A 16343-nucleotide genomic window follows, 5' to 3' on the forward strand; every position below is an offset into this window, starting at 1 on the left:
TCAAGGTGAGCAATCCTAAACCAATTTATGATATCTTCAGGTGAAAATGATACAGGGCAAATTGTGTGATTTCACTAGCTCAGATACAAACCCAGCCAAATGGTTATCCAGCCTGGTGCACCAGACTGTTTCATTTTCTTATTGAGTTACTTCAGGCCTGACAATGGCAAAGCAAAGGTTCATGCTCATGCAGGTCTGGAGCTGCGAAGCTTTGCTAAGCTCAGACTGGGCTAGAACTCAACCAACCAAAATAGGTGTTGTAATGGCCATCAAATCCCTTGACACAGGAGGTATTAAATAACAAACCATTGAGGATTAGACTACGAGCTATTGCAGGAAATCTAAAGAGGAAGATTTCCACAAACTCATCTTTCTTGTGGGTAAGATGGATGGACCCAAAACACAATTACCAGACTTGTTCACAAAATGGAAACCTTCTTCTCTTAGTACCTGAACCTGAGAAATGCTAATGGAGCTACTCCCCCTCAGCTTGATGGGGGCTCAGAACAGGAGGAAATGAAAAGACCTTCCTTAAATCTGACCTCTTACTTGAGATGATGAATATACAACTTAAATTTAGTTTTCCAAGTTGAAATTCTTAAACAGGGATGGTCAAAATCTAAAGGAAACGTTTTATAAACTTTTTTCCCCATTTCTTCTTTAGTTGTTTTCAAAAATGTTCAGTGCTCCTGAGATGTCATCCATATCTGATTTTGCCTGCCTGCTGATAGTTATGTAGTGATGCTGATTCGCTGAAACAATCAGATGATATTTACTTACACTGCAGAACTATAAAATCCAGTTTGCATTAGATAAACACAGTCTAGACATCTTGATACCAAATTTTTGTTAAAGCAATTGCCTTTCTCCTTCTTGGAGCCCCACATGATTGCCCCTGTGGCAAGGATACACTGCTATGCTGAAGGGGAATTGGGAAGAATTTAACATGTTGCTGGGTATTTCATTCTGCAAATACATCCTTATGTAAGTACCCAAGCAGTATCGATGAACTCATATTTTATACGTGTATGGATAAAGACTTTATATCATAGGATCAAGTAGGTTGGAAAAGACCTTTAATATCATCAAGGCCACCACTAACCCATCATAGGGTCCCATCTACACGGTGTGTGAACACTTGCAGGGACAGTGCCTGCAGCCCTGCCCTGGGCAGCCTGCTCCAATGCCTGAGCACCCTTTGGGGAAGGAATTGTTCCTCAGCCTCATCTAAACCTGCCCTGGTGCAGCTTGAGGCCGGTTCCTCTTGTCCCATCCCTTATTCCTTGGGAGCAGAGCCCAGACCCTCCTGGCTCCATCCTCCTGTCAGAGCTGAACACAGGATTCGAGGTGCAGCCTCACCAGCGCCCAGTAAGAGGGGGACAATCACTGCTGTGGCCCTGCTGCCAAACTATTGCTGACACAAGCTAGGATGCTGTTGGCCTTCCTGGCTGCCTGGGCACAAACTGCTCATGTTCAGTGGTTACCAATTAGCAACCCCAGGTCCTTTTCCACTGAGCAGTTTTCCAGCCTCTCTTCCCTACACCTGCATATGTATATACAAGCCTGTGTAGGTACAGCTATCCAGCCTGTAGTAAAGAAGTGTCCATACAATGATTTTGAATTAAAATCATGGTCTTAGAGCACATTAGCTGTGACATTTTTCTTTAGGGAATGATAATGACAAAATTGGTAGTGGATAAGGCCAAAGAGACAAGAGAAATATCCTGAGGTTTTAAGGAGCTATTTAATCTTATACCTGGCTTGGTGATCTCAGAGCAGGAAGGGCCACTTGTTTAAAGCTAGGTGCTGAAAAGTTGCAGAACAGAGAAATGTGTTCTGTCTGCTGCCAAAAAAAGGCTAAAATGGCTTAAAATGGCTATAAATGTTTGATGCAGATGAACTTTTGCTCTTTTCAGGGCTTTGAAGAAGAATCAGAAATCATATTTTACAGTAATCCATCAACGTCCATCAGACTGTATAGAAATTATTTAAAGTAAACCAGGGTTTTTCGTTCCCTGCAGCTAGCAACCAAAGGCCAGAAGAAGTTAACTGAGGACAAAACTATTACTGCTTACTACCTCTCTAGCTCAATAAAGAAAAATTAAAAACTATAGATATATATATACTGTTTGATTGTTTGAGCTCCTGCTGTTACTTCTGTGCCTTGGCGCTTCCCCAGGATTCTGAGCATCCTTTTCTATCCAACTCACAGAAAAGGGCTGTCCATTAGGAGCACCAGTGTTAGATACATGCAGTAGCAACGACAGAGTGGTGAAAAGAGCTGAGTTAAGGCTATGTTTGCCTGAAGAATACGTCATATATTCCTCCTCTGGGTAATTGTTTCTACAACGTGGTCATACACATATTTGAGCTATACACAAAGAAGCATCCTTGAGTCCCTGTTGTCACTTCTGCAGACAAAAAAACATCCTTGAGTCCCTGTTGTCACTTATTCTGCACACAGGTGACTCTTGAAGAGTAGTGATCCAGCACCAGTCATGCCAGCAAATGCCCATGCTATCTGACCAGTAAGTATCCAGGGAAAGCAAGCTGCTCCGGGATGTCTAGCTCCCCAAGATGAATCAAGAGCTCTTTCTACAGTGCCTGCAGATCCAGGAAGACATGACTATTGTCCTCCCAACCGTAAGAAACACAAAAACAATTAGAAGGGAAAGTGAAACTTATTTGTTTATGGGCAATAGTCTCCAGGAAGTGCGAGTGTCGTTCCAGCTGATTTTGCTGGTAACATAAAGAGGTGCAATGCTCTCAATCCCAGTGTCATTTGATCTGCTTTCTCCAGCTGCAGAAACGCAAATGATGATTAACACGTTCTAAGTGTTATTTCCCTTAAACCTTTCTTCTGCATAAATGAGCTGGTGACAGATTTCTGCTAAAGCATCTCTGCACCTGACTTCCTAGCATACGGGATCATCCAAACTCACAACTTCAGTCTAAGCTCTATTAAATGATGGATGTTACTCACAGATCATTAGTTCAGTAGATGTCAGATCTAGTGTGGATATTTTCCAGAAAAAATGCTGTTAAAATAAAAGTAGGAAGAGAATATGAAGTTCTGCATAATTATCTATGTTATATTGCTTCTTACAGATTACTCACCATTAAACAGATTTAGGTCTTGTTAACCTCAGGAAAGAAATAGCAGAAATTCTTTACGTGTACATAGGGACACACTTACTTCCATGTAAAGCACTTCATGAGTTTGTTAGTACTACTTCCAGCGTACAGTAATTAAGATTTATATAGCTTGAGGATATTTGATGTTAACGCTGGAAATTATGCTTTTCTGTAATCAGAATGTAAATGAGAAAAAAAACCAGCACACTTGAGACTCTTTGTGGATATGGAACTGTCATTTATATTTAGTTTGGCACTGCAGCTCAAAGGTGTTGATCAGAGAGCAGTCAAGGACATATCCAAACTGAGATTCACAAATACTGGACACAAAGATTTTGGGAGTTTTGAATTTTGAAAGAAGATTTGGTGGCATCAGAAACCTCCCTGTTCTCCAGAGTAAGCTCAGTTGTTTCTATATCACTGTTTTTAGCATGCAATAAAATATCTCTACTGGGGGAATCCACAGACTAAAACATGAACAATCTTTAAGGAAGATTCCGCTTTGTACATTCTTTTCCGTAAGATTGTTGTTTCAGGATAACTGTGTCTCTGCTCTGGAAAATATACAATAGTCATAGGGGAAAAAAAAAATAGAAAAAATAATAAAATCAGCTTCCCAGTTTTTTGAGGTAATGCAGTTGTGAACCTTAAGGAAAGCAGAGAGAGAAGAGGGAGTTCAAAGATTATTATGATGGACATAGATTCACCCTTTTTCTAGCTATACTAGTTAGCGAAGCAAGAGCCTATGTATTACTAACGATTGCAACATAGCAATAAGTCTTAATTCCAAGAGACATTTTTCTTGGTAAACGAGTATCCTTGTTCTTTAAGAAGCAAGGAAATGTTTTAAAATTAAATTGAAGAAAAATGTCAAAATAAAAATGGAAAAACAGAACTTAGATATGATCTGAGAGACTTACAGCTGACAGAGGAGCCGGGAGCTATACAATGCTGCTAAACTCACCTAAATTCACACTGGAAATGGAAGAATAAAGTTCTTTCAGAAGGGAAGAACATGTGCAATAATATAGGCCTTGTTTCTTAATTCAAAAAGAATGCTGCACATATTGCCAGGATCTGAGTTGCATATACTTTGAAAAGTAGTTATGGATAGATACATTCTTATAGCTGCTAATTTCTTTTTCCTTCTATTTTTCTTTTTTTTTCCTTTTTTTCCCTATTTTTTCTTTTCCTCTTTTTCTGTTTTTTTCTTAAAAAAAAAAAAAAAAAGAATATCAGCCTAGATCAAGTCTTATAATGACTTGTTCAGAATCAGCGAGGAAGTGACCAGAAGACCTAGAAACTGAACATCAATATTAGGAAAGAGTTGTCAGTTTTGGGGTTTTTTTCACTGTACCAAGGCAGTTGCCTTTATACCCATGATTTTAAATTTGCAAAAGTGAATGCTGAGTGTAACAAAGAATGTTTTGAGGGCCTAAATGACACGAATGTGTCAAAACTGGAACCCTAAAACTATAGCCCCCAGGGCTGCAAAGATGCACTTGACATCCTGACATCTAGTAACTGCTTTATTTTTTTAAATGTACATGAGATTGGAAGTGGTTTAGTTGAACTTATTTCCCTTATAGACTATTTTTAATGCAAAAAAAAAAAAAAGGGAATTAAAATTGAATTAGAAAATTAGAAATTTAAAAAATTATTTAAAATTTAAATAGGAAAGTAGTGTCCTTCACCCCAACAGGCCTTGAGTACACTGGTCACTTTTAGCCAAATTTGACACGCTGTCATTTAAGAGATAATTCAATTTGTGTGGATCTCAGCAATCAGATAAAAAAACGTAATTTCAGACCAGTGTTCAAAACATAGAGCTCAGCTGATAAATATCCTCTTTGGCAGCAGTTGTGGGCAATGAGCATGGAAGAGTTCCCAGCTAGGTTTAGCCTTACTATCATGTTGTTGTTAGTCTGCTACTAATGTGATAGATCTATCGAAGACAAGGCTTGTAGTTGGAGGCAAGGAAGGAATACAGAAAAGGAACAATGTGGTCTGTCAGAGAAGTTTCATTAGCTCACTGCTCACTGAACTACTTGTTTTTAATAGTAAGAAACAATTTCGTACACTTCAGAGAGTCAGGTTTGCTAGAGGTAAAGAACAGTACAGCTCATGGGAATACCAAGGTGTGCTAATTATATCATGGTTGATCCAGTCTGGCATTAAAATCTCTCCTAGGAAGAATTCACTCTGTGAAGAGATTCTTTGGTTTAGAGCTGAGAGAATTATAATAACCATATATAACAATACAGCTTGAAAAACAGTTCAAGCTACTATTTACTAGTAAACAGTTGCATTAAAATAAAAAATTACAATCATACAGAAACTCCTGAAGAATAAGCCAAAAGGTAGGAGATAAACAGAATTTACCTAAAGGCATAATAATTCCCTCCAAACATAACTTTATCCTAGAGCTGCATAAAATACCCCTTGGAATAACTGTGATTCTAGTAATCTTGAAATTGTTAATGCACTACTCAAAGTTGCCATATATTGTGGATGCAAAGAGAAAGAGTAATTCCTTGTAAAACCACAAGAAAAAGGGATATCCTGTCTTAGGAAATTGCCGTAAACATCGAGAAAAAGATCCTATCAGGCTGGGACCTTTCACTTCCTCCCATTAAGAATGCTTTATTTTGCCCTTTACAGCAAATTAATCCATATGATCATCATCTGGAACCCAGATGTTCAATGACTTGAGTATGTCATGCTCTGGGCTGAGTATGATAATCATTATGTTTCTAGGCATGAAACGGTCTTCCCTTTGCCAGCTTTTTCTCCAGATAAGTTTTATGAATCTAACCTTTCATTTCCCATGTCTTTGGTCTGTTCTGCAAACCCCAAATATTTCCTCTGAAACTGAATGGTAACTTTCACATGCCACTGACTTTTCTCTTAACTTTTGCTTAGGATAAGCAACAAAACAAATTTCAGTCTGGATCAAGCCATTTTTTTCACCCCTAGTTTGACTAAGAGAGGAATAATCTATTATTTATATCCCTATCCACTACATAAACAGCTCTCTCTCCAGGGAAAAGATAAGACAAAGAACAAACCATCTATGACAGATGTTGCTCATATTCTTTCATGCACTATGTGAAGCTGTTCAGATTCTGCCATGGTGAAAGTGGCATGTGAAAATGTATAGAGTGGAAACTACAATGGTGCTCTGAGGAGAGGAAATAGCTTATGTAAAACATTCCTCCTCTAACAAATCATCCTAGAAGCAGTCTCATCAAGGTAAGGAAACCACTGGGACACAACTCTACGAATTAATACCTTGCTTCCTGATTGTGCCTCCTCCCTATTTTACACCTGAATATTTACTTAGCAAGTTCCTAGATGAATACTGCACAAATTAGCTGCAAGACCCTGATGTTCGTGACACCATGCTTGAATTTAAATCACAGGGAGCAGAAGGCATGGAGGCCTTAAATTAAGGAATTATTAGAAGACAGCAAGGAAAAATTTATTTTCCTTAATGCAGAACACAATGCAAATGATTGAAAAGAGCGAAATGAAGTCATGTCAATTAGTGTAAGACAATAACAGTACCTTGTATATACACCTATGTTCAAATCAGCTTCGAATAACTGTGGTTTGCTAATTGGGAACTATATGTGTAACTAAGATGATCCTGTGCTCCTTTCTAAATTGAAAGTGTGCTCTTCCTTCAGTACACATTTTCTGTATATTTTCTTTTAGTAACAGCTAGATTTTTCAGCTGTCCTCATTAGAAAACTCCAGTTTGTCAAAAATGAAACTGTCTAAAGGCAGGGTTCATTTTTCATGACTTCCTTCACTGAAATCTGTTTGGAAATATTTGATATTTGCTAAATCTATTTTCTGGGTGTTTTCAAGGAAAAAAAAAAAAAAAGTTGAAATTATGACCCCCACCGGCTGTGCTAAATTTTGCTTATTTTCAATAAACATGGTATAGTAATGGTTGAAATAAATGTAAAAGCTAAGTAGACCGAAACTGTCAAAAAGAAATTATTCAGCTGATCCTCTGTTAAGTTTTTTGACAGCAATTTCAAATCACACAATAATTACCATCATTAGAAGCAGAAATTAGCCCAAATTTGGACAAGATAAGTCCTTGAAAACCTAAAAAATGTTAAATTGATACCTTGTCATTTTCAGTGTCAAGGTCTACAGTGAATGAAGCTGCAGATGAGGAGGCAACTACCTAATATCAAGCATTAAGAAATTAATTACTAAATTACTTGAAATAAATTCAGTTAAATTACTGGGGCGAAAAGCAGGAGAAATGGAATTAGCAACAGGGGAAATTACATCGACATCTACAGACACATCTACAAATATAGCTGTAGCATTATGGAAGGCAAGAGCCCTGGGTCAAAAATCCGTGGTTTCCTCAAAACCATAATGCATAATGCTTGCTAGCGGAAATTAATCCCATTTCCATAAGTATTGCAAAATCCTGTTACAAGTAAGACATTTCTCACTGTGAGAAGTTTACTAGGTGCTACCATCAACAGGGTAATTACCAAGCCTGTGGCCCATCCTGTGTGTAGGCTGGTCCTTGGGATCTAAAACTTAATTTGTTTTAACTTTGAAAAAACAATTTAAACCATGGAATATGATACCTTTAATAAAATGCTTACCATGAAAAGAAAGCTTCCCCATGTACTGGGGCAATGAAAGGGAAGATGCACTGAGGAACTCACACCAATGGTAATATTTGAAAACACCTGCCTTTTCCTTTTGAAGAAGATGGCCAAATTTGGACTGAATGTACAGGAACAGCCAGACGAGTCTTCAGCAGTTCGGATTGTTCCACTCCCAGTGAATTGTCACTCATCTACTGGCAAAGAACTGAAACAGTATTATAATAAATTATTAACTCCACTATGCTGTTCCTTTCCTAAGATTAAGTATTGTCTTTTTCTTCTGAGTAGCTGTCAATGCTTAAGTCAGATTTAGTCAAAAGACATTTGGCAATTTTAGAAGACACCTGTCCAATTAAGAAAAATTTCTTGGCATTCAAATATCAGTCGTCTTGTGCCAATGAGCTAATATTTAAATGTTCTGCAAAGTTCATTACTCCACTATTACAGCGTAAAAATAGTATATGAAAATAGAAATAACATTTCTCCTAAGGAACCCGATACATCTGCATAGAATGCTCAAGCAGTGCTGGTATGAAATAGAACAGAATCTATGTCTTTATAAGGCTCTGCAGAAAAATAAAACCAGTTCAATATACATTAATCTAAAATGTTACGAATGAAAGATAAGTCACATAGGGTCAAGAAAACTGTTGAAAGTGTTCTCCTCTTGACATCCTCTTACCTTTCCTGTGGTTGAACTTGGAAAAGATCATTGATGAACCTACTAAGGTGTTTTAGGCTTGGTATATACAGACTACCACCGGATTGAGTTCAGCAGGTGCTGAGAAGCATTATCATTTTACTTTTTTGTTAAGGTCACCACTCCACAAAACCATTCAGGCATATGTGTGTCTGAACCTCAGAGGAACTTTACTGATGCTCTGTTGGGTCAGGTCTTGAAAGAGTGATCAGATATAAAATAGGTGTTAGGCACAAGAATGGTGAAGTCTAAGTTTCTAAGCCTGAAGAAGCCCTAACATTACATGCTTTCAGGAAATTAGATGCAAAATAAACACATTGCCTCATTTTGCGAGCTTTGTGCTCTTCAACAGCATCTGCATGGGACCTCAGACGTCTCAGCCAGGTTTTTCTTTCCATGGTGGATACTTAACTTTGATATTGGCAATCATGGACCAGTTTCTCAGCTTTTTATTGCATCTGGCCCAAAATGTTTATGGTCAGCAAGCTCAACATTTAGTAGCAGCCTTATTTTACACACCTTTCGTCTGTCTAAATTCAATTGGGCTTTTTTGTTCATCATAGGGCAATTGTACTCCTGTTAGACTTTCAAGGTCATTATAGCCATGAGAAAATTTACAGCATTTAGTTTTACATTCAGCATAATCTGTAATTTTTGATACTATATTTTTTAGCAAGGAAGTCCCAAGGACTAATATTTTTATCCATATGTACATGATTATATCTAAATTCAGTTGAGGCAATTGGAGCCAGATTCTCAGAGGTATTTAGGCATCTACTAGACACCTACAACACTAACGTCTATGGCAACCAGGCTCCAAAATATTGAGGGTTCGGATATTGGAACGCTTCTGATCAACTGAACTCTTGATGATATTCTCCTAAATAGTTCAATATACCAAGAATTTGTGTTACAAACATAGTCTATATCGGAAAATTTTCCTAGGTCTTGGATTGACTGGATCAGCTCAGCAGATATACATCACATGTTTCATAAGTGTGGGAGAGGGTGAAGCTCTAGGAATGGTTTGCAGGCAGGAAATGAAAATGGCTTCTGAGTAGGCTTCTTCTTGTCAGCTTTATGATGAGTCTACATAGTACAGGCACTTGGGACTCAAAACCGTCTCACTAACCATGTTAGCATCAGAAGCTGCTGCTTCCTCAATTCCTCCCGCAGACAGAGATTTGATTACTCATCTGTACTCACTAGTGCTCTCAAAAAAAAAAAAAAAAAAGTGTTAGAAAAATGGAAACAGAGTTCTTGGATGCCCTGGAAAGTCCTTACTGATAAAACTCACACTACTCTTCCTTCTTCATAGAAGATGAGAAAACGTTAGGCGTTTAAGTTTGGACAGACACCTGTATGCCAGTTTCTGCCGCTGGCATTTTCCTCCCTTCCTCTAGCTTCTGAAAGACAAGCAAATAAGTTTTGAAGTTCCACAATTCAGGCTTTTCCTATGAGCATTTCATCTGTGCATGTGCACAGCGTTCAATGAAGGCAACTTCAAATGGAGATTGGAGCGTGACAAGCAGGTCAAAGGAAGTGATCCCACCCTCTAGACTGCTCTCGTGAGACCTCACTTGGAGTATTGTGTGCAGTTCTGGTGTCCTCAACATAAAAAGGACATGGATCTGTTGAAACAAGTCCAGAGGAGGCCACGAGGATGATCAGGGGACTGGAGCACCTCCCGTATGAAGACAGGTTGAGAAAGTTGGGGCTGTTCAGCCTGGAGAAGAGAAGGCTGCTTGGAGACCTCAGAGCAGCCTTCCAGTTTCTGAAGGGGGCCTATAGGGATGCTGGGGAGGGACTCTTCATTAGGAACTGTAGTGATAGGACAAGGGGTAATGGGTTAAAACTTAGACAGGGGAAGTTTAGATTGGATCTAAGGAGGAAATTCTTTCCTGTTAGGGTGGTGAGGCACTGGAATGGCTTGCCTAGCGAGGTTGTGAATGCTTCATCCCTGGCAGTGCTCAAGACCAGGTTGGACGAAGCCTTGGGAGAGATGGTGTAGTGTGAGGTGTCCCTGCTCATGGCAGGGGGTTGGAACTGGATGATCTTAAGGTCCTTTCCAACCCTAACTATTCTGATTCTATGATTATATGTGCTGCTGTGAGACAAAGAATATAAAAATACTTGGTTTGCTCATCAACATTGAAAAACAACTTTATGCATCTTGCAGTCCTTCAGTATGGATTTTTTTTAACAACTGAGAAATGCATGTTTGAATGCAAGTGAATTTTGCTTTGCTGGAAAATTGGGCTTTCCCTACTGTAACTGCCAAAAAATTACAGCAATTTTGGTTTGATGAAAACTCCTCTACTTTTGCTTAACTCCCTACCTCCTATTTGTAAGATCCACAAAGTGAGAGGCACGGCAAGTTGTGGAAAGGTCTCAGCTCGTCAAAATCTTTCCTTTCATGTTAAAATCCATTTATTCTTGAGGGGCATAATGTAACAAAAAAGAAAGTGTGTATAAGTATGTAGAACCCTAGCAATTTAAGTCTTCAGCAGGTCATGTTTCTGCACAGGCTTCACAGCTAGTTCACACCGTTATTGAACAAAAGCAAAAAGTATAGCTACCATAGCAACGGCCACAATGCATGATGCTGGTATTTCCTTCTGAGATCTTAAAGCCCCACTCATTTTTAAGGAAACATGCCTTGAAACACTTCATCTGCACGTGCAGGATTTTGTGTTTCTTATTGACGTGTACTAGTTTTAACGTATTCCTTAAGCAGCTACTCCTGCTGGGTGATCTTAGAGAAGGCCAAGAGAGCGGCTGCGAGAGTACTGATAGTTTGTACGTAGATACTATACATATTCATTGTCAGTTGTTGCTGGAAAGACGTATTTTCATGTCTTCCTATGTTTACAAACAGAAAGGAATATGTGAAGCTGTATAAAATAGCTGACATTTCCCAAATCTAACACCATCTCTCGCTGTTCTCCTCCAGGGTCATGACTCTAACACATGTAACACCAGTTATACGGGTAAAGTCCTGGATTCCCCTGAGTAAATTGTTTTCAACGTCTGTCTTTCTTGCTTTCCCATTATCTATCTCAGAGTGGGACAGTATCTGATATAAGTTATCATATTACTTCAAAATATTAATGGAGGTAGGATCTTGGAGCGCTAATCTTATATTAGCCAACAATTTACACCTATGTTTTAATGTTTTATATGGAACAAACAGTACTTATAACCCAGCTATTGCAGAGTACAAGAACATACAAACTGTCTGTTATCTTTAAAAAAAACTTTGTAATCCTTGCTTCTGGAAGAAATTCTAGGGAGATAACCCAAAATGACTTTGTCTTGGTATGCAGGAATTACAGCTGGCAAAAAGGGGATTATGAAGCAAAGTTCTACTGGTGGCACAGTCTTCTGGAAGAAACGCAAATGTAATTTTTAGGAGAGTTCAGACTTCAGACATCTGCTTGCAGAGCAGGTCTAGTATACATTGACATTTTACTCAATTATTCTACATAAGCACCTTCCTTCAGCTACTACTTGATGAGTCGTTGTATTTCTTACATTAAAAATTCTGTGAAAAAAGCCAGTGTTGATGAACACTTCTAAACAGGGAATATTAGCTTAGAAAATATACTAGTCTTGATTAGTTAACTTTTGTGAGTGTCTCAGAAGCAACCCATAGAGCCAGCAGGTTGAAATCTATTGCTCTGAACAACTAAACAGCTTTGTATAGTCTGTATAATAATAACTGCATTTTACCTCTGCACCTGATACAGATGTAGCCCTATGCAGGCATCACATAAGTTGATATATATATTATTATTTCATTTCGATGATAATCCACTCTAGAAGAGAGTTATACAGAGACAGAGCAGCAAATGTCTGAGAAAGCATTTGAGTAAGGTAGAGATCATTGACAGTGAGTAATGGTTTCATATAACACCAAATGTCAAAAGAATAATTTACAGATAATATTAGGAAGGGTAAATGAGGAGACAATGGTTCAAAGTGAAAATAAGCTCAGGGTGCAGTGATCCAAAAATTGTATTTGAAGGCTATATAATGCAAGTACAAAGCTGGCAGTGCTGCATCCCTTTGAAACAGAAGGAATGTGTGCAGTCTAATTTTTAAATATGGCTGAATTTGCTGAACAAAGAATGTTATCAGCAAGACAAGAAGAAAGTTAAGTAGCAAGTGTGGGTAGTCACCTTCATACAAATAGGAAAAGAGTATGGATTTGTACATTTCCATTTAAATTCTTAGGGTTTATCATACAAGGGCCATATCATTTTTCCTACCTTTATATATGATGCTGAATACACTGGTTGGGTTGTTCTGCTTACAGCACTGATACAGATTTCCTTTTGCTTGGGAATCATAGAGTCATAGAATGGTTTGGTTTGGAAAGGACCTTAAGATCATCTGGTTCCAACCCCCAGCCATGGGCAGGGACACCTCACACTAGAATATGTAGCCCAAAAGTCTGTCCTACGTGGCCTTGAGCACTGCCATGGATGAAGCATTTACCACTTCTTTGAATAGAGGTGTCTTCTTAACTGCATTCACGCGTGCCTCTCTGGACTACGTGACAGATTTATTTGAGTCACTTATTTAACAGAAACTTGAAAGCAACAGAAAGATACTGTGAAATTGTTGGTGAGATTTAGTACCCAAAGTATTCAGGCAGACCCAGTCAGGGTAGAACAGGCAGAGGGAGATAAATTTTGGATCAAAGAACTACTGGTGGGAAACTGTCGTGGTTTTAACCCACAGCCAGACAGCTTGTTACCCACTCCCCCCCCTTTCTTGCCCTCCCCCTACTCCTGGAGGGACGGAGAGGAGAATCAGAAAGAATGCAACTCCCACGGGTTGAGATAAGAACAGTTTAGTAACTAAGGTATAACACAAATCACTACTGCTACCACCAATAATAGTAATGATAAATGAAATAACAAGGGAAGAGAATACAACACCCCATCACCAGCCGACCGATAACTTGCCCCCCAGTCCGATCAAGCACCGACCGATACCTCCTCCAACCCTGCAGTCCACCAGCCCTTCCGGGTAACTCCCAGTTACATCCTGGGCATGACGTGCTGTGGTATGGAATACCTCTTTGGTCAGTTTGGGTCAGGTGTCCTGTCTCTGCTTCCTCCCGGCTCCCCTCCTCCCTGGCAGAGCATGAGGCCCACAAAGTCCTTGGCCAAACCAAAACATCATTTTTTTCAGCTCTGTTCCCAGCTGAAAGTCAAAACACAGCCCTGCACCAGCTACCAAGAAAGAGAAAAATGACTGCCACTGCTAAACCCAGGACATTATCCACCCCTTATTCCATACCATTCACGTCATGCTCAGATCCCACATTTTCAATATACCCTCACTCTTATCTAAGTGCACTCTCATCGTAGTGCATGGACCAGTCCCTATAAAGCTGCTGAGTCCATCTGGTCCATGATGCCAGGCTCCATCTCTTGTAACAGTCTTCCAGAGCAGGAGAGGCTGTGTGCAGTGTTCACACACATGAATAACCTGGGCAGTAGTGTCCATTGTTAGGTCCACCCCTCGATCATGAGTCCATCTCTATGTTGCATCTCTGCTCTGTTGGCCTTAAGGGTCATGGGCCCACCAGGTTCAAAATAATTCATTGTCCTTCCATCTCCAATGTTTCCAAAGCACTGGAGGGGCCCAGTGGACTAGATACTTGCCCATACTGTCCCACACGCCCTGCCACTCATGGCTGTCCAGCCTTGGGGAAAACCTCTTGGTCCTCCCATATTGTTGTCTAACCCCAGACAAGACCCAAACCCGACTCTGCTTAAATTTTGGGATCAGACACAATGGTGGTGGGTAAAACACACTCTGCATGTGTGCCAACATAGTGAACACCATCACAATCAGCAGGCAGGTCCCAAGGGTACCCAAAGGCCATTCAAAACCTTCAGAACTCTCAAGCGATGCTGCTGTACTTGTCACTGGGGCACCCTTGTCACTGGGGCTGGTGTAGCTGCTGTGCTTGTCACTGGGGCTGGTGTAGCTGCTGTGCTTGCCGGCTCTCCCACCACCAGCTTCTCTTTTCCTGAGCCCAGATCTTCCTCCTCTGCCTTGCTGGGAAATGCTGCGGGGTCTCCTGCGTCCTCCTGGGGCTCGGCGGGCGGCTTCCGGGGAATGCTCTCGGCCATTGCGGGGCTGAGCTCGGCCGCGGGGCTCGGCTCCTCCGCCGCCTTCTCCCGCTCCTCGACCGCCCCGACCTCCTCCACCGGCAGCCGTCCCCGCGCGGCCTCCGGCCCCGCTCCCGCTTGGTGCCCGGGGCCGCTCTCCCGGGCCGCTTCAGCAGCCGCCGGCTCCCGGGGCCGCCCCCCCTCGGCTTCCCAGAGCCTCACGCAGACGGAGGCGAGGGCGAGGGCCAGGACGGTGAGGAGCAGCCGGGCGGCCAGGTACCAGTCCACGGCCATGTCCGTCCCGCCCTGCTGCTGGAGCTCGCCCGTATTACAAGTCATTGCCATAAAGTACAGTGAGACAAGAACCTTAGCCCAAGCCCCACAGTTGATAAACACTAACACAGCAAATACCGGCTCTAAGTAAGTTACAACATTCTGAAGCTGTGAGATCAAGAGGAACAACTCTGAGAGCCAATAAATCAGCATTGTGATGGTCAGATCTGTCGTTATCTCAACCCCTCGTGCCCCACGTTGGGCGCCAAAAAGAACTGTCGTGGTTTAACCCACAGCCAGACAGCTTGTTACCCACTCCCCCCCCTTCTTGCCCTCCCCCTACTCCTGGAGGGACGGAGAGGAGAATCAGAAAGAATGCAACTCCCACGGGTTGAGATAAGAACAGTTTAGTAACTAAGGTATAACACAAATCACTACTGCTACCACCAATAATAGTAATGATAAATGAAATAACAAGGGAAGAGAATACAACACCCCATCACCAGCCGACCGATAACTCACCCCCCCAGCCCTATCAAGCACCGACCGATACCTCCTCCAACCCTGCAGTCCACCCAGCCCTCCCGGCTAACTCCCAGTTACCTCCTGGGCATGACGTGCTGTGGTATGGAATACCTCTTTGGTCAGTTTGGGTCAGGTGTCCTGTCTCTGCTTCCTCCCGGCTCCCCTCCTCCCTGGCAGAGCATGAGGCCCACAAAGTCCTTGGCCAAACCAAAACATCATTGTTTTTCAGCTCTGTTCCCAGCTGAAAGTCAAAACACAGCCCTGCACCAGCTACCAAGAAAGAGAAAAATGACTGCCACTGCTAAACCCAGGACAGAAACAGAAGCACTTTCTTTCTGTTTTCACTGGGATGCAGGACCAGATCGCTGAGCCCAGTTGCCTGCCAGTTCTGCCCAAGATACTATACAATCTCATCCGTAAACCTAATAACCTCTGTCTTAAAAGTAATGAATGTAGTCCTCCTCTTTTTGCATTGGACAGATGTCACAGAACTTCATGACTCTGATGTCAGCATCTTTCTTTCAGATTCCTGCCTAAAGATAGATGATCTTAAGGTCCTTTCCAACCCTAACTATTCTACGATTCTATGATTCCAGACTAATGCAAGAATATGACACTGTTCTGTAGCCTTTCTCCTTCTCCATAGTATTGTAAAGAGTAACATTAACTAATTCTGGGTTTGTTTTTTTTGATTGGAACACCTAGTTTTGCAGTGTAGATATTATTTTTCATTAACCTTCTTACCTTCTCATGTGAATGTTTGAGCCTGGTTTCAATGTTACGAACACAGTGAACACAGAAATGTTTATAATGAAAGTAAACTTCAAGAAAGGATTAATGTTAGACTTTCATATAACATGAGTGTGTTCTGTTAAGATCTGATCAGTAGTTTTAGTTGATTATAAGGTGAGATCAACACGAAACCTCACATTT

This window comes from Neopsephotus bourkii, unplaced genomic scaffold (genome assembly GCF_033783945.1).
Source record: "Neopsephotus bourkii isolate Nb327-2 ecotype Australia unplaced genomic scaffold, CSIRO-AGI_Nbou_v1 NB_266, whole genome shotgun sequence".
Lineage (NCBI taxonomy): Eukaryota > Metazoa > Chordata > Aves > Psittaciformes > Psittacidae > Neopsephotus > Neopsephotus bourkii.